Source organism: Papio anubis, chromosome 14, assembly GCF_008728515.1.
Source record: "Papio anubis isolate 15944 chromosome 14, Panubis1.0, whole genome shotgun sequence".
Lineage (NCBI taxonomy): Eukaryota > Metazoa > Chordata > Mammalia > Primates > Cercopithecidae > Papio > Papio anubis.
The window spans coordinates 104,984,424-105,010,561 of record NC_044989.1 but is presented as its reverse complement, the minus strand read 5'-3'; the positions used below and the strand labels follow the sequence as shown (position 1 = coordinate 105,010,561).

General features: G+C 41.3%; 1 protein-coding gene across 4 annotated transcripts in view; it reads right to left on the bottom strand.

Moving 5' to 3' along the window:
• The window catches only part of TMEM131 (transmembrane protein 131), a 252,616-nt gene that overhangs the window by 111,971 nt on the left and 114,507 nt on the right, over nucleotides 1-26,138 (bottom strand). The window lies entirely within an intron of this gene.

Below are 26,138 nucleotides of genomic sequence, written 5' to 3'. Positions count from 1 at the left end.
GTCTCCACTAAAAAATACAAAAAACTAGCCGGGCTAGGTGGCGGGCGCCTGTAGTCCCAGCTACTCGAGAGGCTGAGGCAGGAGAATGGCGTGAACCTGGGAGGCGGAGCTTGCAGTGAGCTGAGATCCGGCCACTGCACTCCAGCCTGGGCGACAGAGCGAGACTCCGCCTCAAAAACAAAAAGAACAAAAAAAAAAAAAAAAGAAGGCACACCTACAGGGCCTAAAAAATAGCCTCAAAAGGGGAAATCTAAGAGTTAATGGCCTTAAAGAGGAGGTAGAGAAGGAAACAGGGGTAGAAAGTTTATTTAAAGGGATAATAACAGAACACTTCCCAAATCCGGAGAAAGATATTAATATTGACGTACAAGAAGGTTATAGAACACCAAGCAGATTTAACTCAAAGACTACCTCAAGGCATTTAATAATCAAACTTCCAAAACTCAAGAATAAACAAAGGATCCTAAAATTAACAAGAGAAAAAAAACAAAATTAGGTACAACGGAGCTCCAACACGTCTGGCAGCAAACTTTTCAGTGGAAATCTTACAGGCCAGGAGAGACTGGCATGACATACTTAAAGTGCTGAAGGCAACAACAAAAAACCCCCACACTTTTACCCTAGAATAGTGTATCTGGCAAAAATATCCTTTCCAGCGAAAATATCCTTCAAATATGAGAGAGGAATAATGACGTTCCCAGACAAACAAAAGTTGAGGGATTTCACCAACATCAGATATATCTTACAAGAAATGCTAATGGGAGTTCTTTCAAACCGAAAGAAAAGGACCAATTAATTAGCAACTCTCCGGGACGCTGGAGTGGGCAGATTTCTTGAGTAATATTCCGTAAGCACCGGTAACCAAAGCAAAACTGGACAAATGGGATATAAACTTAAAAAGCTTCTGCACAGCAAAGGAAACAATCAACAAAGTGAAGAGACAGCCCACAGAATGGGAGGAAATATTTGCAAACTACCTATCTGACAAGGGATTAATAATTAGAACATATGAGGAACTTGGCCGAGCGAGGTGGCTCAAGCCTGTAATCCCAGCACTTTGGGAGGCCAAGACGGGCGGATCACGAGGTCAGGAGATCGAGACCATCCTGGCTAACACGGTGAAACCCTGTCTTTGCTAAAAAATACAAAAAACTAGCCGGGCAAGATGGCGGGTACCTGTAGTCCCAGCTACTCGGGAGGCTGAGGCAGGAGAATGGCGTAAACCCGGGAGGTGGAGCTTGCAGTGAGCTGAGATCCAGCCACCGCAGTCCAGCCTGGGCGACAGAGCGAGACTCCGTCTCAAAAAAAAAAAAAAAAAAAAAAAAGGGCAAATTATCTGAATAGGTATTTCTCAAAAGAAGACATAGAAAAGACAAAGAGATATATGAAAAAATGCTCAATATCACTAATTATCAGGGAAATGCAAATCAAAACCACAATGAGATATCTGATTCCAATTAAAATGGCTTTATCCAAAAGACAGGCACGACAAATACTGGCAAGGATGTGGAGAAAAGGGAATGCTGGTGGGAATGTAAATTAGTACAAATGCTAGGAAGAACAGTTTGGAGGTTCCTCAAAAAACTAGAAGTAAAGCTACCATACAATTCAGCAATCCCACTCATAAGTATACACCTAAAATAAAGGACATCAGTATAGTGTAGTGTTATCTGTACTCCCATGTTTATTACAGCACTATTCACAATAGCTGAGATTTGGAAGCCACCTAAGTGTTTATTAACAGATGAATGGATAAAGAAACTGTGGTACATATATACAATGGAGTACTATTCAGTCATGAAAATGAATGAGATCCTGTCATTTGCAACAACCTGGATGGAGCTAGAGAACATTATGTTAAGTAAAATAAGCCAGGTCTAGAAAGACAAACTTTCCATGTTCTCACTTATTTATGGGAGCTAAAAATTAAAACAATTGAACTCATGGAGATAGAGAGTAGAAGGATGGTTACCAGAGGCTGGGAAGGACAGTAGCGGGGATGGGTAGAAATGGGGATGATTAATACGTACAAAGAAACTGAAAGTATGGTTAAGACCTAGCATTTCCTACCACAACACAGTGACTACATTAAAAAAATAAAAAAAAATTAACTGTACATTTTTAAATAACTAAAATAATATAAATGGATTGTTTGTAACACAAAAGATAAATGATTGAGGTGATGACTACCCCATTTACCCTGATGTGATTATTATGCATTGCATGCCTGTATCAAAATATCTTATGTAACCCATAAATATATATATCTACTATGTACCCACAAAAATTTAAAAATAATTGAATAAAAAAGCAACAAATTAATCAGGGGCTAATTTAGGTTCCTTTAAAGATAGTGAATTAGTACATGCTGGCTCTCCCTGCCATCTTCCCTCCCCCCAACAATAATGCTGAAAAAATTTAGAAGTTAGAGGGAGGTACTAACTCCAAGAAATAACCAAAAAACAGTGAGAAGCCCTTGGGAGAACTGAAGGCTGCCTTAAAGCGGCAGGTGAAGGAAAGTGAGTGGCAATGGGCAGCCTGAGCTGACGAGAGGCTAGGCTAGGAGAAGGCTTCCAAACTTTATTATCCTCTACTTTCTTCCCAGTCTGCCTTGAGATACAGCCTGATCCTTCAACCTAGAACAGAAAAGCTTACCAGGGTAAGGAGCTGATGAGCAGCTGCCCTTGAAATGCTCTCCTCTAACGTCTCTCTCCGGTCCTACACAGTCCTAGGGCTACTGAACTACGATTTAGGAAGACACCTTTGTCCCACTATGCTTCTGCCTAAGCACTGTCAGTTAAGAGTGGTGACAAATATGGGGCAATCAACAGTTCGTATGTGTATGTGTGGAACTGGGGCTCTCCATTTTGGGGATCATCTCTCCTTTTAAATTCACAAGAAGAGACAAAGACCAGGACTTTCTTCTGCCCTTCTCAATACGCATTACCAGACAGTAGCTGGTAAGTTCACACACCCAAGTAACGTGACATGTTTGGAGTAAATCAATCGGATAACACACACAATGTTGTGATAGAGTGTAATGCTGTCTATCGCCATGGTCAAACATGGAATACAATGTTGAAGAGAAGTGACAAGAATGGATTTCCTTGTCTTGTTCTTGATGTAGGCGGAATTTTTTCATTCTTTCACCATTAAGTATGATGTCAGCCTTCGGGTTTTCATCACAGACGCTCTTTATTAGGTTGAAGAAAATCCCGTCTATCCTAGTTTGTTAGGCATTATTATCATGAAAGGATGTTATTTTCTCAAATGCTTTTTCTGTGGTTACTGACATGATTATTGGTTTTCCCTGTATTCCCTATATTAATTGATTTTTCTGATGTTAAACCAACCCTGCGTTCTTGAGATAAACGTCATTTGGTCATGGTGTAAACTAGAGTCTTTTTAGACTCTATTAGCATTTTGTGGAGGATTTTTGCGTCTATATTCAGAAGAAGTATTTTGTCTATATTTTCTCGTAGTGTCTTTGGTTTTGGTATTAGGGTAATACAGATCTAATAGACTACGTTGGGAATTGTTTCCCTTTCTATGGTTTGGAAGAGTTTGGGAATGATTGGTATTCTTCTTTGTTTCATAGAATCCTTAACTAAAGCTGTGTGGGGCAGGGCTTGCTTTCTGGCAAGTTTTTGTTTTGTTTTGTTTTGTTCTGTTTGAGACAGAGTCTCGCTCTGTCGCCCAGGCTGGAGGGCAGTGGCGTGATCTCCACTCACTGCAAGCTCCGCCTCCCGGGTTTATGCCATTCTCCTGCCTCAGCCACCAGACTAGCTGGGACTACATGCGCTCACCACCACGCCTGGCTAATTTTTTTTTAATCTTTAGTAGAGGTGGGGTTTCACCATGTTAGCCAGGATGGTCTCGATCTACTGACCTCGTGATCCACCTGCCTCGGCCTCCCAAAGTGCAGGGATTAGAGGCGTGAGCCACCGCACCTGGCTACTTTCTGGGAAGTTTTTAAATGACTAATACAAACATTTCACTTGTTATAAGTCTATTCAGATTTTCTATTTCTCCGTGAGTCAGTTTATATATTTTGGGTCTTTCTGGAAATGTGTCCATTTCAACTAAGTTAATGAATTTGTTAGCATACAGTTGTTCATAATATTCCCTTGTAATCTTATTTCTATAAGGTTGATAGTAATGTCACCACCTACATTCCTGATTTTAGTAATTTGAGTCTTTTCTGTTTATTCCCTAGTCTAGCTAAAGGTCTGACAATTTGATCTTTTCAAAGAACCAACTTTCGGTTTTGCTGATTTTCTGTTACGTTTTTCTATTCTGTATTTTATTTATTTCCCCTCTAGTTTTTATTATTTCTGCTTGCTTTAGTTGGCTCTTTTCCTAGTTTTTTTTAGGGAGAAGGTTAAGTTTCTGATTTGAGATATTTTGCTACGTATACGTTTCCTTTCCAGCAATGTTTTTGCTGCATCCTGTAAGTTCTGATATGTTTTGTTTTTGTTCATCTCAAAGTATTTTCTCATTTCCCTTTTGATTTATTCGATTCACTGTTCATTAAGGAGTATGTTTATTATCCCAAGACTTTTTTGTTTTTGATTTCCAATTTATTTCAGTAGAAAACAAAGTCAGAGAACATACTTTGTACAGGATGAGTATCATTCTTACCTGAAATGCTTGAAACCAGAAGTGTTTTGAACTTCAGATTTTTTTCAGATTCTGCAGTATTTGCATTATACTTATCAGTTAAGCAACCCTAATCTGATAATCTGAAATTCTTCAATGAGCATTTCCTTTGAGCATCATGTTGGCACACAAAAAATCTCAGGTTTTGGGGCATTTTGGATTTTCAGATTAGGAATGTTCAGCCGGTACTGTTTAAATCCATTTAAAATTACTAGTGTTTGTATTATGGATTAGCATATAGTCTATCTTGGAGAACATTCTACAAATGCCTGAGCTGAATAAGTATTCTGTTGCAGAGCACGGTGTTCTAAAGATGTCTACAAGTCAAGTTGGTTTATACTGTTTCCAAGTCTTCTATTTCTTTATCTTCTGCCTAGATGGTCTAGCCATTATTGAAAATGGGGGTACTGAAGACTGTCATTACTCTTGCATTGTGTATTTCTTCCTTCAATTCTGGCAGTTTTGCTTCATATATTTTGGGTGGGTCTCTGTTATTAGTTATATATATATATATATATATATATGTTTATAATTGTTTTATCTCCCTGGACTGACCCTTTTGTAATCATAAAATGCCCATCTTAATTGTAATAACTTTTTTGTTTTAAAGTCTACGTTGTCTGATCCGCTTTTCCCCTAGTGACGCCCTGCTATACAAGTGGACACTGGGGAAGGGGTGGTAGACCCTGGTCTTCTCAGCTTGCTCTTCCTAGTGTGGAACTTATCCTACTAGTGAGGTGAGCAGGATTGGGTTCCCCAGGTTTCAGGCCTGCTGCATCTGGGGTACAGCATCTGTCCTAGAGAGGGGTGGGTGAAGAGAGACCCAGTCCTTTCTAAAACGTGCCTGAAACAGAACTTCTGCAACATAAAGTTGGGGATGATGAGAAATGCTAGTAGCCCTCCCCTCTCAGGGTGAAATTACAGTCGCAGAGTACAAACTGGCGTTAGAGGGAGCTTCTATAACAAGGAGCTGGGGCTTGAGGGGTATGTGGTGGGGAGAACAGAATAGGTTGTAGCCCAAATGCCAGAGACTGCCACTGTTCTTATGAAGATTTAAAACATTTTTTTGAATGAACAATTTCCTGGAACTTTAAATAACTGTTTTTTAAAAATAATTCTCATCAGTTAAATTGCTGTTTGTTGAGATGGTCCATTGAGCTCCTTATGCCATTCTTAAAATCCCATGCCCTAAGGGTATATTTGCTTCAAGTATTCGGAAGCTCCACTGTTAGACGCATGCTTATTTTGAGTTGTTATTTTTGTGTGTCTAAATGAACCCCTCTATATTTATGTAATATCCCCCTTTATCCCCAGTAATGTGCTTGTTCTGAAGTTTACTTCGTCCAAATTAACATAGTCCTTTCACGGTTCTTTTGGTTAGTGTTTACACGGTAATATCTTTTCCATCCTTTCATTTTTAACTTGTCTATGTCTATATATATATATATAAAATATTGTCTATGTCTTTATATATATACACACACACACATACATATGTGTAGGTTTTTTGCTAGTTGTGTCTCGCTTTTTTATTCAATCTGACAATCTTGGTCTCTTAATTGGTGTGTTCAGATTATGTATATTTAATAAAATTATTGATAGAGTTAAAGTCTATCATCATACTATTTTATTTTATTTTTTTTACTAACTAGGAAAGCCGTACCCACAGACTGCACTGGAAAGGTAGGATCCCAGAGAGTTTCTCCGCTTTACCCAGGGAAGCAAAATCCTGGCCAAAAATAATTCTATGGCTGACATTCTGTGGACTGCACATTATGAGGTCCACAATCATTCTGTGGCCTAACAGTCTAGAACAACAACAACAACGTGGAAACAGGGATTGGGTCCTGAGGCAGTGATAGGTAGGTATCCAGAACAGGTCTGGAAGAACATATTTGGAGTTAGACAGTAGAACTCCTCAAACCAAGCAGCACTCAAACTGTTGAATTCCTCTTGCTTCTGGTGGGGACTCAGATTCTTTAAATAACAGGCTCATCAATCCCAGGTGGGGTTATGACACCATGAAACAATTAGGGAAATGGGTACAGACCCAGCTGGGGCCTCAAACTACAGCCATGACACTGCAGGAAGAAGCTGAATGATACAATACAGAAGATAAAAGTCTTCTTCCTCAAGCTTCATATAGACATATATGGAGAACAACAGCACACAGAAATAAAAATATCCTCCTTGCATCCTGAAAGTTCACCAACTGTGTGCTTCTTAAAAAAAAATGCTTTTATAATTCAAATAGACTTCATGCTAACTGGCAACCATTCAAGCACATCTCTGTGAATTCCTTCTCAATGTTTTTCCTTGTGTGACTTCAGTACAGTCAATCTCAGCTAAGATAAAGAAGACAGGATATAAAATGGACAGATAATTTGGGGTATCCTTCAAGAAGACAGGATTGGAGATGGCCTCCTGCAGGAGAGGGCTGTGGGGAAAGGAGACAAGTGTGGAAGTGCAGGAACCTGGAAGCAGGGAGTGGATCAGAATGCTTGATCTGCAAGGCTTCTGAGGCTGGCCCTGCCCTTTCTTCCAGGGATCAAAGAGGAAAGGCATGGGCCACATCCCATAGAAATGAATGAACCCTTGCTCAGAGGAGGAGAGTAATCTACTTATGTTGTTCAAAGTAGTTTGGAGTAACAAGAACAGAGGGAAGGTGTCAGGAAGGACATCAGCAGGATATTTTAGTCGTTGCGTGCTCACACAGAGCAGGCTGCCGCTAGCTCTGGGCAGTCCACGCCACAGGAAGCAAAGGGAGCGGGCACTCCTTGGACAGACTAGCTCACAGACCTCACAGGAACAGCTTGCCTTCCTCCTCATCATCCTCTGTTACATGAGCAGAATCTAGGCCATGGAAAGTACATGATTATTTGTAAACTCACAATGTGCTGCTTTTCTGTGCTATGTAATAAATTACCACAAACTTTGAGGCTTAAAGTAATGCCCATTCATTATCTTATAATTCTGTAAGAATGCCTGGTTTATCTGCTCCAGGTCTCACAAGGAAATGCGGAACTTGGCAAGATGTGTCCTCATCTGAAGCTCAGAGTTCTTTTAAGTTCCTTCTGGTGGTTCATAAAATTCAGGTTGCTCTCAGTCTTTTGCCACATGACCCTACCATTTTCAAAAGCAGCACGAAGAAACTCTCTTGCATCCAGTATCTCCCTTACCTCAAACACCCGACATTTCTGTTTCTGATTGCTAACGCCAGATTTTAAAGGTTCATGGACTAGGTCAGGCCCACCCCCCCAAAAAAAATCTATCTTAAAGGTCAACTGATTTGGGGCCTTAGTTACAGTTTCAAAATCCTCTATAGCAACACCTACATTGGTGTTTGATTGAATAATTGGGAGAATGTATGTACGTACAGGTACATTAGAGGCCAGACATTTTTGGAATTCTGGCCTATCTTAGAATTCTGCCTATCACAAGCAGGATATATGACTACGTGCTGAACAGGTAAAATTTAGAAATAAAACAAAGATTTCCAAATGCCTGCCAGCGCTGGTCCTGTTTGTTTCTATTCTTGGCTGTCCAAAGACAGAAGTAGGGCCAAAAGGGACAGTGTGAAGTATTTATAAGCCAAGCTGAAGCAGGCACACAGCTGTTCTCTGTGCTGTTGCAGCAGAACTACGAACTGTCCGTATTTTCGAATAGTCTGAGGCTCAAAAGAATTAGAAAGCAGCAGCGACGAATTAGAGACTAGCTTGGAAAGTAAACTGCAATCTTGTGGTCAAAGGCAAGTTTCCTTCACCACAGAAAGATGACACTGCAGTGCCAAGAAACAGCTGAAGAAATGGCTTAGCAACTGCCCTGAGGCAGACCTTATGAATGACAGTGACACAGCACTCTGTTAAGCACAGCTTTGGGCAGGAAGTTGGGCCAAATCAATATGCAGTACTTTGTACCACTCAATTACCGCAAAATATTACTATCTTCCTTTCAAAAATATTTTAGGTTGAAGGCTGAGCTAGGGAGTTGATGTAAAATCTTTTATGGAAAGACTGGGTAGGTAGGAATTGAAAAGCTAAGAGGCACCAAGTATCCCTTTAGGGGGCCTATTTGATTTTCTTGGAATACCAAAAAGTCATCAGAGAAAAACTGCCTTTCATAAACTGAATTTATCTTGACAATAAAGACTTCCATTTTTAGCAACAGTCTATTCAATGTCCATTTTTTTTTTTACAGCCATGAAGTACCTATTTTAAACTTTAGATCTGAAATCAAGATTTTCTGAATGTAATAATTACATAAGCCAAAGATTTTAGTAAACCAAGTTTCTACCCAAAGCATCTTTTGCAGCCTGCAATAAATGTCTGGAGGGAAACCGCCTTTGCAAAATTAGGACAGTAAGAGAAATGTGACATAGGTGACTCCATCTTGCTTCTGACCTCCAAGCTGTCCTTTGTCATTTCTGGGAACAGGCAAAGCTAACTTTGGGAGGAATTTAGTTTATAGTTTAATGTGAAAACAAGGATAATAACCTTTCCCAAACTAAACTGCTTCTGAAAACTGATGAAAGGCCATGAGGTGAGGGTTATGAGAGGGGCCTGAGATAACTGGACATTGTCTGGGAGATCATAACATTTCTGTTTCCCAATCACTCCTGTAGGTAGCATTACTACTGTAGAACCTAAGGTTGGTCTTTTGAGAGAAACTGGCTGGCTCAACCGGTCCTGCGGCCCCCACCCAGAGGCTGACTCAGAGCAGGAGGACCATATTCCACACCCCTATGATTTCATCCCCAACCAATCAACATTCCTCATTCCCTAGCCCCCTGCCCACAAAACTATCCTGGAAAAACCCTAATCTCCAAGCCTTCAGGGAGACTGATTTGAGTAATAACTCTATCTCCTATGTGGCTGGCCTCGTGTTAGTAAAACTCTTTATTGCAATACCATGGTCTCAGTGAACTGGTTTTGTCTGTAGAGCAGGCAGGAAGAATCCATCAGGCAATTACAGGAGTTGCTATGGAAACAGGAAAACATTTAACAGCACTGGCATAAAAATGGGGGGGGGGGGGAGTAGCGGAGAATGGGAGGGGAGCCAGTGGTGTCTAGATTGCCCCATGGGATTGTTACAAGGCGAGAGGAGGAGACAAAGGGGAAAAACAAAAGATGGGGAGGGAAAGGGAGGGAGGGCAGAGAGAATAAAAGGTAGGCTCAAAGAATAAATTTAAATGAAAAGTCTGAAAACAAAGCTAATTTGATCTGTTTGTTGTGACGCCAATTCTAGAGGGGAGCAAGATAATGACAGGAGTCAGCACTGGGGTCAAGAAAGAAGCAAGGGAAATTCTAGATGCACCCTTACTTAACGGCCTGATACTTTTTAGAAGGTGCCATGAGTTAGAAAGACTCTACCTCCATTTTTGATATTCGACTGTTGACAGTTTTCAAGCCCCAGTGATGCCCCTTTACCTTTAGCCCCACATCTGGGCGAGTCAGTGAGAAAGCCCTTCTCTCTCGGACCTAGTGAGAAGTTCCAATCATGCAAACTCACTCCAGCCTTGCTCCCCAACCACAATAAAAACCGATTGCTGGCAAGATGGTCAAATAGGAACAGCTCCAGTCTGCGGCTCCCAGTGAGATGGACGCAGAAAGTGGGTGATTTCTGCATTTCCAACAGAGGTACCCGGTTCATCTCAGTGGGACTGGCTGGACAGTGGGTGCAGCCCACGGAGGGCGAGCTGAAGCAGGGTGGGATGTCACCTCACTTGGGAAGCACAAGGGGTCAGAGAATTTTCTCCCCTACCCAAAGGAAGCCGTGAGGGATTGAACCTAAGGAACTCTGGCACAGATACTGTGCTTGTCCCACAGTCTTTGCAACCTGCAAACCAGGAGATTCCCTCTGGTGCCTATCCCACCAGGGCCTTGGGTTTCAAGCACAAAACGGTGCAGTCATTTGGACAAACACCAAACTAACTGCAGGAGTTCTTTTTTTCCATACCCCAGAGGCACCTGGAATGCCAGCGAGACAGAACCGTTCACGCCCCTGGAAAGGGCTGCTGAAGCCAGGGACCCAAGTGGTCTTGCTCAGCGGGTCCCACCCTCACGGAGCCCAGCAAACTAAGATCCACTGGCTTGAAGTTCTTGCTGCCAGCACAGCAGCAGTCTGAGGTCAACCTGGGATGATGGAGCTTGGTGGGGGGAGGGGCGTCTGCCATTGCTGAGGCTTGAGTAGGTGGTTTTACAATCACAGTGTAAACAAAGCCACTGGGAAGTTGGAACTGGGTGGAGCCCACTGCAGCTCAGCAAGGCTGCTGTGGCCAGACTGCCAGATTTCTCTTCTCTGGGCAAGGCATCTCCGAAAAAAACGCAGCATCCCCCATCAGGGGCTGATAAATAAAACCCCCAACTCCCTGGGACAGAGAACCTGGGGAAAGGGGCAGCTGTGGGCGAAGCTTCAGCAGACTTAAACATCCCTGCCTGGCAGCTCTGAAGACAGCAGTGGACCTCCTAGCACAGCGTTTGAGCTCTGCTAAAGGTCAGACTGCTTCTTCAAGTGGGTCCGACTCCTGTGTATCCTGACTGGGAGAAAACTCCCAGTAGGTGCCAACAGACACCTCATACAAGAGAGCTCTAGCTGGCATCTGGCAGTGCCCCTCTGGGACGAAGCTTCCAGGGGAATGATCTTTGCTGTTCTGCAGCCTCCGCTGGTGACACCCAGGGCAAACAGCGTTGGGAGTGGACCTCCAGCAAACTCCAGCAGACTGGCAGCAGAGGAGCCTGACTATCAGAAGGAAAACTAACAAACAGCAAGGAATAGCATGTCCACTCAGAGACGCCATCCAAAGGTCACCAACATCAAAGACCAAAGGTCACCAACATCAAACACCAAAGGTAGATAAATCCACAAAGATGGGGAGAAACCAGCACAAAAAGGCTGAAAATTCCAAAAACCAGACGGCCTCTTCTCCAAAGGATCACAACTCCTCACCAGCAAGGAATAAAACTGGACGGAGAATGAGTTTGACAAATTGACAGAAGTAGGCTTCAGAAGGTGGATAACAACAAACTCCTCCAAGCTAAAGAAATATGTTCTAATCCAATGCAAGGAAGCCAAGAACCTTGAAAAAAGGTTAGACGAATTGCTAACTAGAAAAACCAGTGTAGTGAAGAACATAAATGACCTGATGGAGCTGAAAAATACAGCATGAGAACTTCATGAAGCGTACACAAGTTTCAATAGCCGAATCGGTCAAGTGGAAGAAAGGATATCAGTGACTGAAGATCAGCTTAATGAAATAAAGAGCGAAGACAAGATTAGAGAAAAAAGAATAAAAAGGAATGAACAAAGCCTCCAAGAAATATGGAACTATGTGAAAAGACCAAATCTACATTTGATTGGTATACCTGAAAGTGACGAGGAGAATGGAACCAAGCTGGAAAACACTCTTCAGGATACTATCCAGGAGAACTTCCCCAAACTAGCAAGACAGGCCAACATTCAAATTCAGGAAATATGGAGAACAGCACAACAACATTCCTCGAGAAAAGCAACGCCAAGACACATAATTGTCACATTATGTGACACTGACCAAGGTTGAAACGAAGGAAAAATCGTTAAGCGCAGCCAGAGAGAAAGGTCAGGTTACCCACAAAGGGAAGCCCATCAGACTAATGGGATCTCTCGGCAGAAACCCTACAAGCCAGAAGAAAGTGAGGCCCAATAGTCAACATTCTTAGATAAAAGAATTTTCAAACCAGAATTTCATATCCAGCCAAACTAAGCTTCGTAAGTGAAGGAGAAAGAAAATCCTTTACAGACAAGCAAATGCTGAGAGATTTTGTCACCACCACGCCTGCCTTACAAGAGCTCCTGAAGGAAGCACTAAACATGGAAAGGAACAACAGGTACCATCCACTGCAAAAACATAACAAATTGTAAAGAATATCAACACTATGAAGAAACTGCAACTAACAGGCAAAACCAACAGCTAGCATCATAATGACAAGATCAAATTCACACAAAACAGTATTAAACTTAAATGTAAATGGGCTAAATGTCCCAATTAAAGACACAGACTGGCAAACTGAATAAAGAATCAAGGTCCATCAGTGTGCTGTATTCAGGAGACCCATCTCACATGCAAAGACACATAGGCTCAAAATAAAGGGATGGAGGAATATTTACCAAGCAAATGGAAAGGAAAAAAAGCAGGAGTTGCAATCCTAATCTCTGATAAAACAGACTTTAAATCAACAAAGTTCAAAACAAAGAAGGACATTATATAACGGTAAAGAGATCAATGCAACAAGAAGAGCTAACTATCCTAACTATATATGTGGCCAATACAGGAGCACCCAGATTCATAAAGCAAGTTCTTAAAGACCTACAAAGAGACTTAGACTCCCACACAATAGTAGTGGGAGACTTTAACACCCCACTGTCGATATTAGACAGATCAATGAGACAGAAAATTAACAAGGATATTTAGGACTTGAACTCAGCTCTGGACCACGCAGACCTAATAGACATCTACAGAACTCTCCACCCCTAATCAACAGAGTTGACATTCTTCTCAGCACATCACACTTATTCTAAAATTGACCACATAATTGGAAGTAAAACATTCCTCAACATATGCAAAAGAACAGAAATCATAACAAACAGTTTCTCAGACCACAGTGCAATCAAATTAGAACTCAGGATTAAGAAACTCACTCAAAACCACACAACTACATGGAAGCTGAACAACCAGCTCCTGAATGACTACTGGGTAAATAACAAAATGAAGACAGAAAAAAGATGTTCTTGGAAACCAATGAGAACGAAGACAGAACGTACCAGAATCTCTGGGGCACATTTAAAGCAGCATGTAGAGGGAAATTTTTACCACTAAATGCTCATCAGAGAAAGCAGCAAAGATCTAAAATCGACAACATAACTTCAAAATTAGAAGAACTAGAGAAGTAACAGCAAAAAAATTCAAAATCTAGCAGAAGACAAGAAATAACCAAGATCAGAGCAGAACTGAAGGAGACAGAGATACAAAAAACCCTTCAAAAAAAAATCAATGAATCCAGGAGCTGGGTTTTTGAAAAGATCAACAAAATAGACGGCTAGCTAGACTAATAGAGAAGAATCAAATAGATGCAATAAAAAATGTTATAGGGGATATCACCGCTTATCCCACAGAAATACAAACTACCATCAGAGAATACTATAAACACTCCTACACAAATAAACTAGAAAATCTAGAAGAAACTGATAAATTCCTGGATACATACACCCTCTCAAGACTAAACCAGGAAAAAGTCGAACCCCTGAATAGACCAATAACAAGTTCTGAAATTGAGGCAGTAATTATTAGCCTACCAACCAAAAAAAGTTCACGACCAGACAGATTCACAGCCAAATTCTACCAGAGGTACAAAGAGGAGCTGGTACCATTCCTTCTGAAACTATTCAAAATAATAGAAAAAGAGGAAATCCTCCCTAACTCATTTTATGAGGCCATCATCATCCTGATCCAAAACCTGGCAGAGACACAACAAAAAAAGAAAATTTCAGGCCAATATCCCTGATGAACACCGATGCGAAAATCCTCAATAAAATACTGGCAACCTGAACAGCACATCAAAAACCTTACCCACCACGATCAAGTTGGCTTAATCCCTGGGATGCAAGGCTGGTTCAACATAAGCAAAACAATAAAGGTAATCCATCACATAAACAGAACCAATGACAAAAGCCACAGCATTATCTCAATAGATGCAGAAAAGGCCTTTGACAAAATTCAACACCTCTTCTGTCAATAAACTAGGTATTAATGGAACATATTTCAAAATAATAAGCGCTATTTATGACAGACCCACAGCCAATATCATACTGAATGGGCAAAAACTGGAAGCATTTCCTTTGAAAACTGGAACAAGACAAGGATGCCTTGTCTCACCACCCCTATTCGACATAGTATTGGAAATTCTGGCCAGGGAAATCAGGCAAGAGAAAGAAATAAAGGGTATTCACATAGGAAAGGAGGAAGTCAAATTGTCTCTGTTTGCAGATGACATGATGGTTTATTTAGAAAACCCCACTGACTCAGCCCAAAATCTCCTTAAGCTGCTGATAACCAACTTCAGCAAAGACTCAGGATACAAAATCAATGTGCAAAACTCACAAGCATTCCTACACACCAGTAACAGACAAACAGCCAAATCATGAGTAACTCCCATTCACAACTGCTACAAAGAGAACAAAATACCTAGGAATCCGACTTACAAGGGATGTGAAGGACCTCTTCAAGTAGAACTACAAACCACTGCTCAAGGAAATAAGAGAGGGCACAAACAAATGGAAAAACATTCCATGCTCATGGATAGGAAGAATCAATATCATGAAAATGGCCATACTGCCCAAAGTAATTTACAGATTCAATGCTATCCCCAAGCTACTGACTTTCTTCATAGAACTGGAAAAAACTACTTTAAACTTCATATGGAACCAAAAAAGAGCCTGAATAGCCAAGACAATCCTGGGCAAGAAGAACAAAGCTAAAGGCATCACACTACGTGACATCAAACCATACTACAAGGCTACAGTAACCAAAACAGTATGGTACTAGTACCAAAACAGATATACAGACCAACAGAACAGAAGAGAAGCCTCAGAAATAATACCACACATCTACAACCATCTGATCTTTGACAAACCTGACACAAGCAATGCAGAAAAGACTCCCTATTTAATAAATGGTGTTGGGAAAACTGGCTAGCCACATGCAGAAAACTGAAACTGGACCCCTTCCTTACATCTTATACAAAAATTAACTCAAGATGGATCAAAGACTTAAAAGTATGACCTAGGACCATAAACATCCTAGAAGAAAACCTGGGGAATACCATTCAGGACATACGCATGAGCAAAGACTTCATGACTAAAACATCAAAAGCAATGGCAACAAAAGCCAAAATTGACACATGGGATCTAATTAAACTAAAGAGCTTCTGCACAGCGAAAGAAACTATCATCAGAGTGAACAGGCAACCTACAGAATGGGAGAAAAGTTTTGCAGTCTATCCATCTTACAAAGGGCTAATATCCAGAATCTACAAGGAACTTAAACAAATTTACAAGAAAAAAAGATCCCATCAAAAAGTGGGCAAATAATATGAACACTTTTCAAAAGAAGACATTTATGCAGCCAACAAACATAAAGAAAAAAGCTCATCATCCTGGTCATTAGAGAAATGCAAATCAAAACCACAATGAGATACCATCTCACACCAGTTAGAATGGAGATCATTAAAAAGTCAGGTAACAACTGATGCTGGAGAGGATGTGGAGAAATAGGAACGCTTTTATACTGCTGGTGGGAGTGTAAATTAGTTCAAGCATTGTAGAAGGCAGTGTGGCGATTCCTTGAAGATCTAGAAGTAGAAATACCATTTGACTCAGCAATCCCATTATTGGGTATATACCCAAAGAACTATAAATCATTCTACTATAAAGACACATGCACACATATGTTTACTGCGGCACTATTCAAAATAGCAAAGACTTGGAAGCAACTCAAATGTCCATCAATAGACTGGATAAAGAAAATGTGGCACATATACACCATGGAATACTAAGCAGCCATAAAAAAAGATGAGTTCATGTTCTTTGCAGGGACATGGATGAAGGTGGAAACCATCATTCTCAGCAAACCACCACAAGAGCAGAAAACCAAACACCGCATGTTCTCAGTCGTAAGTGGGAGTTGAACAATGAGAACACATGGACATATGGAGGGGAACATCACACACCGGGGCCTGTTCAGGGGCTGGGGGGCTAGGGGAGGGATAACATTAGAAGAAATACCTAACATAGGTGACGGGTTGATGCGTGCAGCAAACTACCATGGCACATGTATACCTGTGTAACAAAACTGTACATTCTGCACATGTACTCCAGAACTTAAAGTAATTAAAAACAAACAAACATAATGAGCAAAAAAAAAAAAACCAAAACAAAAACAAGAAACAAAAACCAAGCTAGTATTTCTCTGCTCTCTCCAGCCCTTTCTCACATCTGCCTACCATGGTCATCCCCTAGATGACCTTCGGTGAGTGTAATAAATAAAATAAATAAAAGCTTCATTTGGTGAGTATAATAAACCTTTCATCCTGCTGGTGTGTATCCATGTGTGACATCAACAGTCTTGATATCTGAACCAAATTTTGGGCGGGGCTCCATCTCATCTCAGCAGGACTAACACCACCATGGAAGCAGAGAGAAGGCAGTGTCCGCCCCTGCCAGTTAGACTGGGGAAAGGCTTGCTTTACAACAGAGCTTCCCAGTGGAGGGAAGACAGAATGCAAGGCCGAAGAGCAGTCAGCGAACTTCTTCCCACTGCTGTAGGAAAAGGATACTGGCAGTGAGAGAGAAGCCAATACACAGGGACGCAGAAATAAGAGACAGAAGACTCCTGGGGGTGTCAGAGCAAGTGAATGCTGTTGCTCCCAGGTGCCAGCTGCATCTCTGACTTTCCTGCAGATATATTACGGTTCTCAGTCTTCCAATATATTCCCGTTTTTGCCTGAATTAGTTTCAGATTTCTGTCACTTAAAAGCGAACAACTACAGCCTTGACGAAAACAGAGGGAGATTAAAAGCACTCCATAATTACTATTAATTTTCTTACAATGTCAATAATGGCACTGTAGTTATGCAGAATGTTCTTATACAGTTGACTCCTGAACAATATGGGTTTGAACTGTGAGAGTCCACACAGATTTTCTTCCGCTTCTGACACCTGTGACAGCAAGACCACCACGTTCTCTTCAGCCTACTCAATGTGAAGACGAGGTGAGGACCTTTATGATGATCCACTTCCACTAAATGAATGGGAATTTCCTTATGGTTTTCTTAACATTTTTCCTTTAGCTTCCTTTATGGTAAAAATACAGTAAATACAATACCTATAACATACAAAATATATGTTAATTGACTGCTTATATTATCAGTAAGGCTTCTGGTCAAAAGTAGGCTGTTAGTAGTTAAGTTTTTGGAGAGTCAAAAGTTATATGTGAATTTTCAACTACGCAGTGGTGGGGAGCCCATGCCCCTAACCTGCCATGTTGTTGAAGGATCAGCTGTACGGCAGTGCGTGCTAAAGAATTAGGAACGAAAGTCATGAGGTCTGCTGCTTTCAAATGATTCGAAAACAAAAGTATAAAGTAAATATGCAAAAATGGTAACAACACCTGAGTTTATGTTAAAAGTACATACATTATTTGTTCTTTCCACTTTCCTGTATGTATGAAAACTTCCACAAAAAAACTATCTTCAGAGGGGAGACTCAAGGTATTAATAACACGCCCAGCCCTGAGGAAGATCAGTGCTTTCGGGAAATGACATGTAGTTCTCCATAGGTGTGGAGGACATACAAGGAAGGTAAAAAGGCAAGTTTTATAATAAGAAATTTAGCATTTATCCTGAAAGCAAATGGGAAACCATTAAAGGAATTTCTGCGGAGAGGAAGTGGGGAAAATGACATGCTCAGATTTTGACGTGAAAGATATTTTCCTGTGAGCAGCACGAATCCTGAACTAGAAAGTGGCAGGCATATGGTAACAGTCCAGACGAGCAATGATGTGAACCGGAGTTAAGAGGAGAGGGGTGAGGAGTGAGGATTAGAGAAGAACAGACATGAACAATTCACAGGTTTCCTTCCTCGAATGGATTTGACAGGGAAGGGGATGGAGTGCTGGGAGGGAAAGGGAAGAATCCAGGAAGCCTGAAGATTCTGGCTTTGGTGACTATGGTACCGTTCATGGACTGGGGATACAGAAGAGCAAGACATGGTGAGTTTAGGGTGGTGTTGGAGACACATGGTGAGGGAGGGGTATGACAGAGACTGGGAGATTACAGGCATATGCCAAAGGCATGGAAGAGCCCACCTAGTAAGAAGGTGCAGAGTTGGCTGAAATGAGGTGAGGAAAGAAACGCAGCTGCACACAGCCACAATTTGGGGATAAGCAGAGGAACATAAACCCTTGAAAGATAATTTAAAAAATAGCCTCAGGCACAGGAGGAAAACATGGACAGTGGTTCACAAGGGTACAGGCAGGGAAAGATCTGAGAGGGAGGAAGAGGTCAGCGGTGCACTCTCCAACAGATCAAAGTGTCACCAAACAAAAAGACCTAAAGTAGGGCAGTTCCAGGGTTAATTTAGTAGTTTAACAACATTATGAAAGATGCAGGTTCTTTCCATCTTTCCACTCTGTTAGACAAAATGCCTGTCTTTGGTGACTTCATGGTATCAGTCCTCAGGCTAGAACCCCTCACTGATTGCAAGAAGAATGCCATAGTACCCTAGGCACTGCGTGCAGACAGTTATCTGGCATAAAAGATGGGTATTTCTTTCTTGTGACTTCTTTTTTTTTTTTTTTTTTGAGATAGGGTCTGGCTCTGTTGCCCAGGCTGGAGTGCAGTGGTGTGATCTCAGCTCGCTGCAACCTCTGCCTCCTGAGCAGCCTCCTGAGTAGCTGTGACTACAGGCGCACACCACCATGCCCAGCTACTTTTAAAAAATTTTTTGTAGGGATTGGGTTTCACTATGTTGCCCAGGCTGGTCTCAAACTCTTGAGCTCAAGCAATCCTCCCACCTCGACCTTCCATAGGGTTGGGATTACAGGCGTGAGCCATGGCATCTGGCTGTGACTTTTTATAGAGTAAAAAAAAAAATCCTTCCCCAGAAACACCTCAGTTGACCTGCCCTCATATTATAGAGTAAAACTGGGTCACATTCACCCTTGAACAGACCACAAGCAAGAAGAATGGAATTATTACAACTGTCTTGATTAATCAAGATTTACCCCTGAGCTAGGGACAGGGTGCCAGGCCTGAAGGCTGGATAATTGGGGGCGGCGGGGGTGGGGAAGGGAAAAAGGATGGGGGTAGATGTTGAATAGGTAACTAACAGGTATTAAGAGGGGCCATTCTGTATTATGGTATTCTAATCTTTTTTCACTTAATAACATTCATGTTAAAAAGAGCAGAGATTTGTGGGGGCAAAAATAAATGTAGTTAATGCAGGAAAAAACTTGAATCAACAAGTTGTATGCTTCTGAGAGTGGAAAAAACATACAATAACTTTAAAAGAGTATATATTCTAAAATATCTGATTTCCTTTAGCAGCCACTTTCTGAAGACATTGATAATTTACTTTCTGCAGTGAAAATGTACAAATTTCATTTTCTTTGTCCCAAGACTACTTTCAAGTTTCATAAAAAGAACCTTAACTTGGCCAGGCGCGGTGGCTCACGCCTGTAATCCCAATACTTTGGGAGGCCGAGGCGGGTGGATCACGAGGTCAGGAGATCGAGATTGTTCTGGCTAACATGGTGAAACCCGTCTCTACGAAAAATACAAAAAATTAGCTGGGCGCGGCGGCGTGCGCCTGTAGCCCCAGCTACTCGGGAGGCTGAGGCAGGAGAATGGCGTGAACCCGGAAGGAGGAGCTTGCAGTGAGCCGAGATTGCACCACTGCACTCCAGCCTGGGCGACAGAACGAGACTCCATCTCAATTAAAAAAAAAAAGAACCTTAACTTAAAATTGCTAAGCAAATTCTTTCAACCACATCTCTCTTCATTTTCTAGAGTCAGAAGTTCTAAATTTAGGAAACTCTTTGTTTGTATCTATGGGGTAGCTTTGTGGTATCAACTTGGCTGGGCTGAACTACAGTCCCCAGAATTCCCTTTCTAGTATGTTTTTGGTTGGGTGAGTTACAAGTAATATTATCTCCTCGGAGCCAGAAGAGAAAAGGAAGATAGCCCCTATTTTGTAGCATAATATACCTTTTCCCAGTTATTCAAACACTAACCTAAGTGCTGCTGGGAGAGATTTTGCAAACATCATTGAAGTCCCTAATAGGTTGATTTTAAGTTAATAAAAATGATTATTCTAGGTGAGTCTGCCTTAGTCACTGGGAAGCCCTTTCAAAGAAAGCTTAGGCCCTGTCTCAGCCAAGAGGCTTCAAACAGCAGCTAGACCTGCAATTTCTCTCCTTTCTTCAGGATCTTCCCTGGATACCTATCTGTGGACAAGAAGCTTCAGTGTGTGCCCTTTGGGCTCCAGTCCGCTATCTTCCCTTCCTGACTGCCTGGCCCTGTGGGCTTTGAGCTTGCTTAACCAGCTCTCTCAACTGTATAAGCCAATTCCTTATTATAAATCCATGTGCGTGTATATATACATACACATTCATTTAAAATCTGACTGGTTCTGCCTCTCTGATTGAACCCTTACACACGTTGGTTCACACCTGCCCCAACCCCTACATCTACAGATCCACTTCTACACTTGTGAAACATAAACTCCACTAGGTGTTCTCTGACTTGATACAGAAAAGTTTTAAATAATAGTAGAATGGTGGCTCAGTCCTTTTGGGCTGCTATAGCAGAATAAATGACAAATTTATTTCCATAAATCTAGAGGCTGGGAAATCTGAGATCGTGGCGTCGGCTTGGTTGGGTTCTGGTGTGGAGCCTTCTTTCTGGGTCACAGGTGACACCTTCTAGCTGGGTCCTCACATGGTAGAAGGGGGACAGTAGCTCTATGGGGCATCTCTTACAAGTCCACTCATCCCATTTGTGAGATTAGGTCTGCGCTCCGGACCTAAACACCTCCTACGGCTCCGCCTCTGAACACCATCACATCAGAGATTAGGTTTCAACATACGAATTTTGGGAGGACACAAACACTCAGACCATCGCAGTTTTTTTGTTTGTTTCCACTATTTTGGAGCAGCATGTAAACGTGCTGCTTCGGGGAACAGTCTTATTAACTATACTCCTTTGCTATGCTTCGAATACATTTACTGTGTCACCTGACCCTTGCTTGTACTGGAGTTCATCTATCCATTCACGCTTCTTCCACAATTTCTCTCAGCTCATGAGATTTCACGTTCTCTATGACTAGTAATAGTCTCTATGAGAAATCCCATTTATTTCCTCACTGGTCACAGACTAATTCTTTTATTTCTTTAAGTTGCTCCTTGTTCATGATACCAAACTGTTCTCGAGGCTAAAGGTTAACTTAAAACTTTAATATTCTGTATATCCTTTCATTAAGACTCTCTCTTGAGGAAACGCAAATAGTTATGGTTGTGTTTAAATCATCAGTTTCAGCACTGATCACAAAATACAAAGTTTAAAACAATTAAAAATAAGTGAATTTAACAAATATACCCATACATTTTGATGTTTTTAATACTATAAAATAACATAAGAGAAAATTCAATGGAATTTTTTAAAGTATGCACAATATATTAAGTTTAAAAAGCAGATTATAAAAATGGTATATTGAGATAATATAATTTTTATAACTCAACAAATAAATACAGATGTTCCCCACTTTTTGTAGGTATTTTTAGTCTCAATTTCATTTACTTTGATCTTACTTATTTCCTTCCACTAATTTTGAGGCTTTGGTTTGTTCTTTTCTAGTTCTTTAAGATGCATCGTTAGGTTGTTTATTTGAAACCTTTCTAGTTTTTTGATGTAGGATTTATTGTTACATAAATTTGCCTCTTCATATTGCTTTTGCTATGCCCCATAGGTTTTGGTATATTGTATTTCTATTTTCATTTGTCTCAAGAAATATTTTAGTTTACCATTTAATGTCTTCCTTCACCCATTGGTCATTCAGGAACATGTTGTTTGATTTTCATGTATTTGTAGTTTTGAATGTTCCTCTTGTTACTGATTTCTAGTTTTAAGTTCCACTGTGGTCAGATAAGATAGTGGGTAAAATTAATTAAAAAAATTTTTTTGAGATTTGTTTTGTGTCCTAACATATGATCAATCCTGAAGAATGCTTCATGTGTTGATGAAAGAAATTGTATCCTGCAGCTGTTTGGTGAAATGTTCTGTAAGTGTCTGTTAGGTCCATTTGGTTGATGGTGTACTTTAAATCCAATGCTTCTTTGTTGATTTTCTGTCTAGACGACCTGTCCAATGCTGAGAGTGGGCTGTTGAAATCCCCAATTCTATTACTGTACTGGGGTCTATCTCTCCCTTTAGATCTAATAGTTGCTTTTTATTTCTGGGTGCTCTAGTGTTGGGTGCATATATTTTTCCAACTATTATATTATCTTGCTTAACTGATCCTTTATCTCATAATGTCCTTCTTTGTTGCTTTTTACAGCTTTTCACTTGATGCCTGTTTGGCCTGATATAACTAATGCCACTCCTGTTGGCTTTTGGTTTCCATTTGAATGGATTATCTTTTTCTATCCCTTCACTATCAGTCTGTATGACTTTACAGGTGAGGTGAGTTTCTTACAGGCAGTGTATAGTTGGGTGTATTATCCATTCAGCCAGTCCATATCTTTTAAATGGGGGAACTGAACCCATTTACATTCAAGGTTATTGACAGGTAAAGACTTGTTCCTGTCACATTGTTCTCTGGATGTTTTATCGTTTGTTCTGTACTTCCTTTCTTATGGTTTTTCTGTGTTTGGGTGGTTTTCCACATTGATACAGTTTGACTCTTTTTCCTTTCTTTGTGTCTGGACTCTACCAGTGAATTTTATAGCTTCACATGTTTTCATAATGGTGGTTATTTTTTCATTTCCAGATATAAGACTCCCTTGAGAATTTCTTGTAAGGCCAGTCTAGCAGTGATGAATTTCCTTCATTTCTGCTTGTTTGTGGAAGATTTTACTCCTTTTTCATTTCTGAAATGTAGCTCTGCAGGGTACAGTGTTCTTGGCTCACAGGTCCCCCACCCCCACTTTAAGTATTTTTAATGTATCATTTCCATTCTTTCCCTGCCTGTAAGTTTTCTGCTGAGAAATCTGCGGTTAGTTTAATGGGAATTCCCTTATATGTGACTTGACACTTTTCTCTTGCTTTTAGAATTCTTCGCCTTTAACATCTGGTAATTTGACTATAACGTGCCTCAGAGATAACCTGTTTGGGCTGACTCTAATTGGAATTCTCTGAGTTTATTGGACCTGGATGTCCATCTCGAATTTCAAGACTTGGGAAATTTTCAGCTACTATTTCATTAAGTGTATTTTCTACACTTTTCTCCTTTCTCTTCTCCTTCTGGAATGACCACATTGCTCACTTCATGGTATACGATACATCCTGTAGGCTTTCTTCACCGTTTTTTCTTCTTTTGTCTGCCTGTGTTATTTCAAAAGATCTGTCTTCAAGTTCAGAAATTCTTTCTTTTGCTTGGTTTAGTCTGTTGTTGAAGCTCCTGACTGTATTTTTTATTTCACTCATTGAATTCTTCAGCTCTGGGATTTCTGTTTGGTTTTTTTTAATGTTACCTATCTCTTTGTTGAATTTCTTATTCAAATCATAAATTGTTTTCTTGATTTTGCTGAACTGTGTGTTTTCTTGTATCTCATTGAGATTCTTTAAGTTTATTTTGAATTATTTCTCTGACATTTAGCATATTTTCTTATGACCGGGGTCTGTTACTGAGAATTATTTTTTTCCTTTGGAGGTGTCATATTTCCTTTTCTATATTTGATGTGTCCCCATGTTGATTTCTATGCATCTGGTAGAAAAGTCATTTCTTCCAATTTTACGGAGTACATTTCACAGGAAAGACTTATTTGTATAAATGGGTCTTGGAAAGTCAGACTGGTGGGGTGCATTGGCTTTGGTGCATCTGTGTCTAGGTGGGCACTGTAGTGTAGTCTCTGTGTACTTTCCTCAGTTGTGAGTCACACCTGACGTCTGCAAGTATCTCAGCAGCCTAGGCTGAGAGAGTCTGTGGTGGCAGTGGTGCAGCTTTGTTGAGGGTGGGCTCACAAGGCTTTCTCAGGTCAGGGACGTGTGCATCCATGCAGCGGGTTAGGCAGCTTGGAATCTAGCCAACTTAGGGTCTGGCTGTACACCACAGGGCTGTCACTCTGGGCAGGAGCATAAGCATGTGTTTAGTTGGATGGCGTGGGAGTATGCCTGCCAGGAGTAGCCCAAAGGGCTGTTTCTCAGGCCTAGCTATCTGTGAAACTGCTTTGTGATGTGTGGATTTATGTCACGGAGTTAAAATTTTCTTTTGACTCAGCAGGATGAAAAAACTCTTTTTGGAGAATCTGTGAAGGGACATTTGGGAGCCCACTGAGGCTGCTCAGCTGAACTGGGAGTGTGTTTGCCAGGGATGGCCCGCAGGGCTGTTTTCCAGGCTTGGGATGCAGTCTCACGGCTTCTCAGATGGCTTGGCTGTCTGTTGGCTTGGGGTGGCCCATGGGGCTATTTCTCACGATGGGGGAGCAGACACATGGGAGTTTAGATGGCTGTGAAGCGTGTCTGCCAGGGGCAGCCTATGGGGCTGTTTCTGAGGTCCAGGATGTGAGCACAAGGCTGCTTGGCTGGCGTGGGGACATGTTTGATAGGGACGACCCAGAGGGCTATTTCTTAGGCCTGAGACACAGGCACAGAGCTGCTCAGCTGGTATGCAGGTGTGTCTGCTGGTGGCTGCCCACAGGGCTGTTTTTCAGGCCCTGATTTCAGGTGCAGGGCCATTGGGCAGGCCAAGGAAATATCTTGGGGGAACACTGTGGGGCTCTTTCTTAGGTGCTGAGTGCAGGTACGTAGCTGCTTTGCTGGCCCTTGGGTATATTAGGTGCTTAGAGGCTAGGGGGTCTCTCCTGCTTGGGGGAGGGTGTGCAGTGGTTTGCTTAGCTCCTCAAGGCAGTTCTGTGACTGAACCATGTCTGTCTGTGCATCTGCTTTTACTTGCCATTTTGGGTTGCTGATAATACTATTTGGTGATATATAAGAGCTTGTATATTAAAAGCACATATATTAAACAAATAGAATATATTTTATTCACAAGAACATTTTTTTTTTTTTTTTTTTTTGAGACGGAGTCTCGCTGTGGTCCCAGGCTAGAGTGCAGTGGCGTGATCTTGGCTCACTGCAAGCTCCGCCTCCCGGGTTCACGCCATTCTCCCGCCTCAGCCTCCCGCGTAGCTGGGACTACAGGCATGTGCCACCTCGCCCGGCTAGTTTTTTGTATTTTTAGTAGAGACGGGGTTTCACCGTGTTAGCCAGGATAGTCTCGATCTCCTGACCTCGTGATCCACCCGCCTCGGCCTCCCAAAGTGCTGGGATTACAGGCTTGAGCCACCGCGTCCGGCCTCACAAGAAGATTTTTAAATAGTACAAATAAAAATGAAGTGCTAATCAAAACAGCTAATGGTAAGTTCTTTGCCATTTCCAAAGATTCTCTGAACCAGAGACTACAACATGAGAGTATTTTTCAAGCTTTAAAGACACTACATGTTAGACTCCTAAAATAGTGTACATTAGACTCCTAAAACAGTGTACGTTAGACTCCTAAAATAGTGTACGTTAGACTCCTAAAACAGTGTACGTTAGACTCCTAAAATAGTGTACGTTAGACTCCTAATAGATACTTGCTTCCCATTTCCAAACTGCATTCAGTATCATTTGTTTTCCTGATGACTAGAACATGTAACTTTCCCATATAGATATAACACAGGCAGAAGACAAGACAAA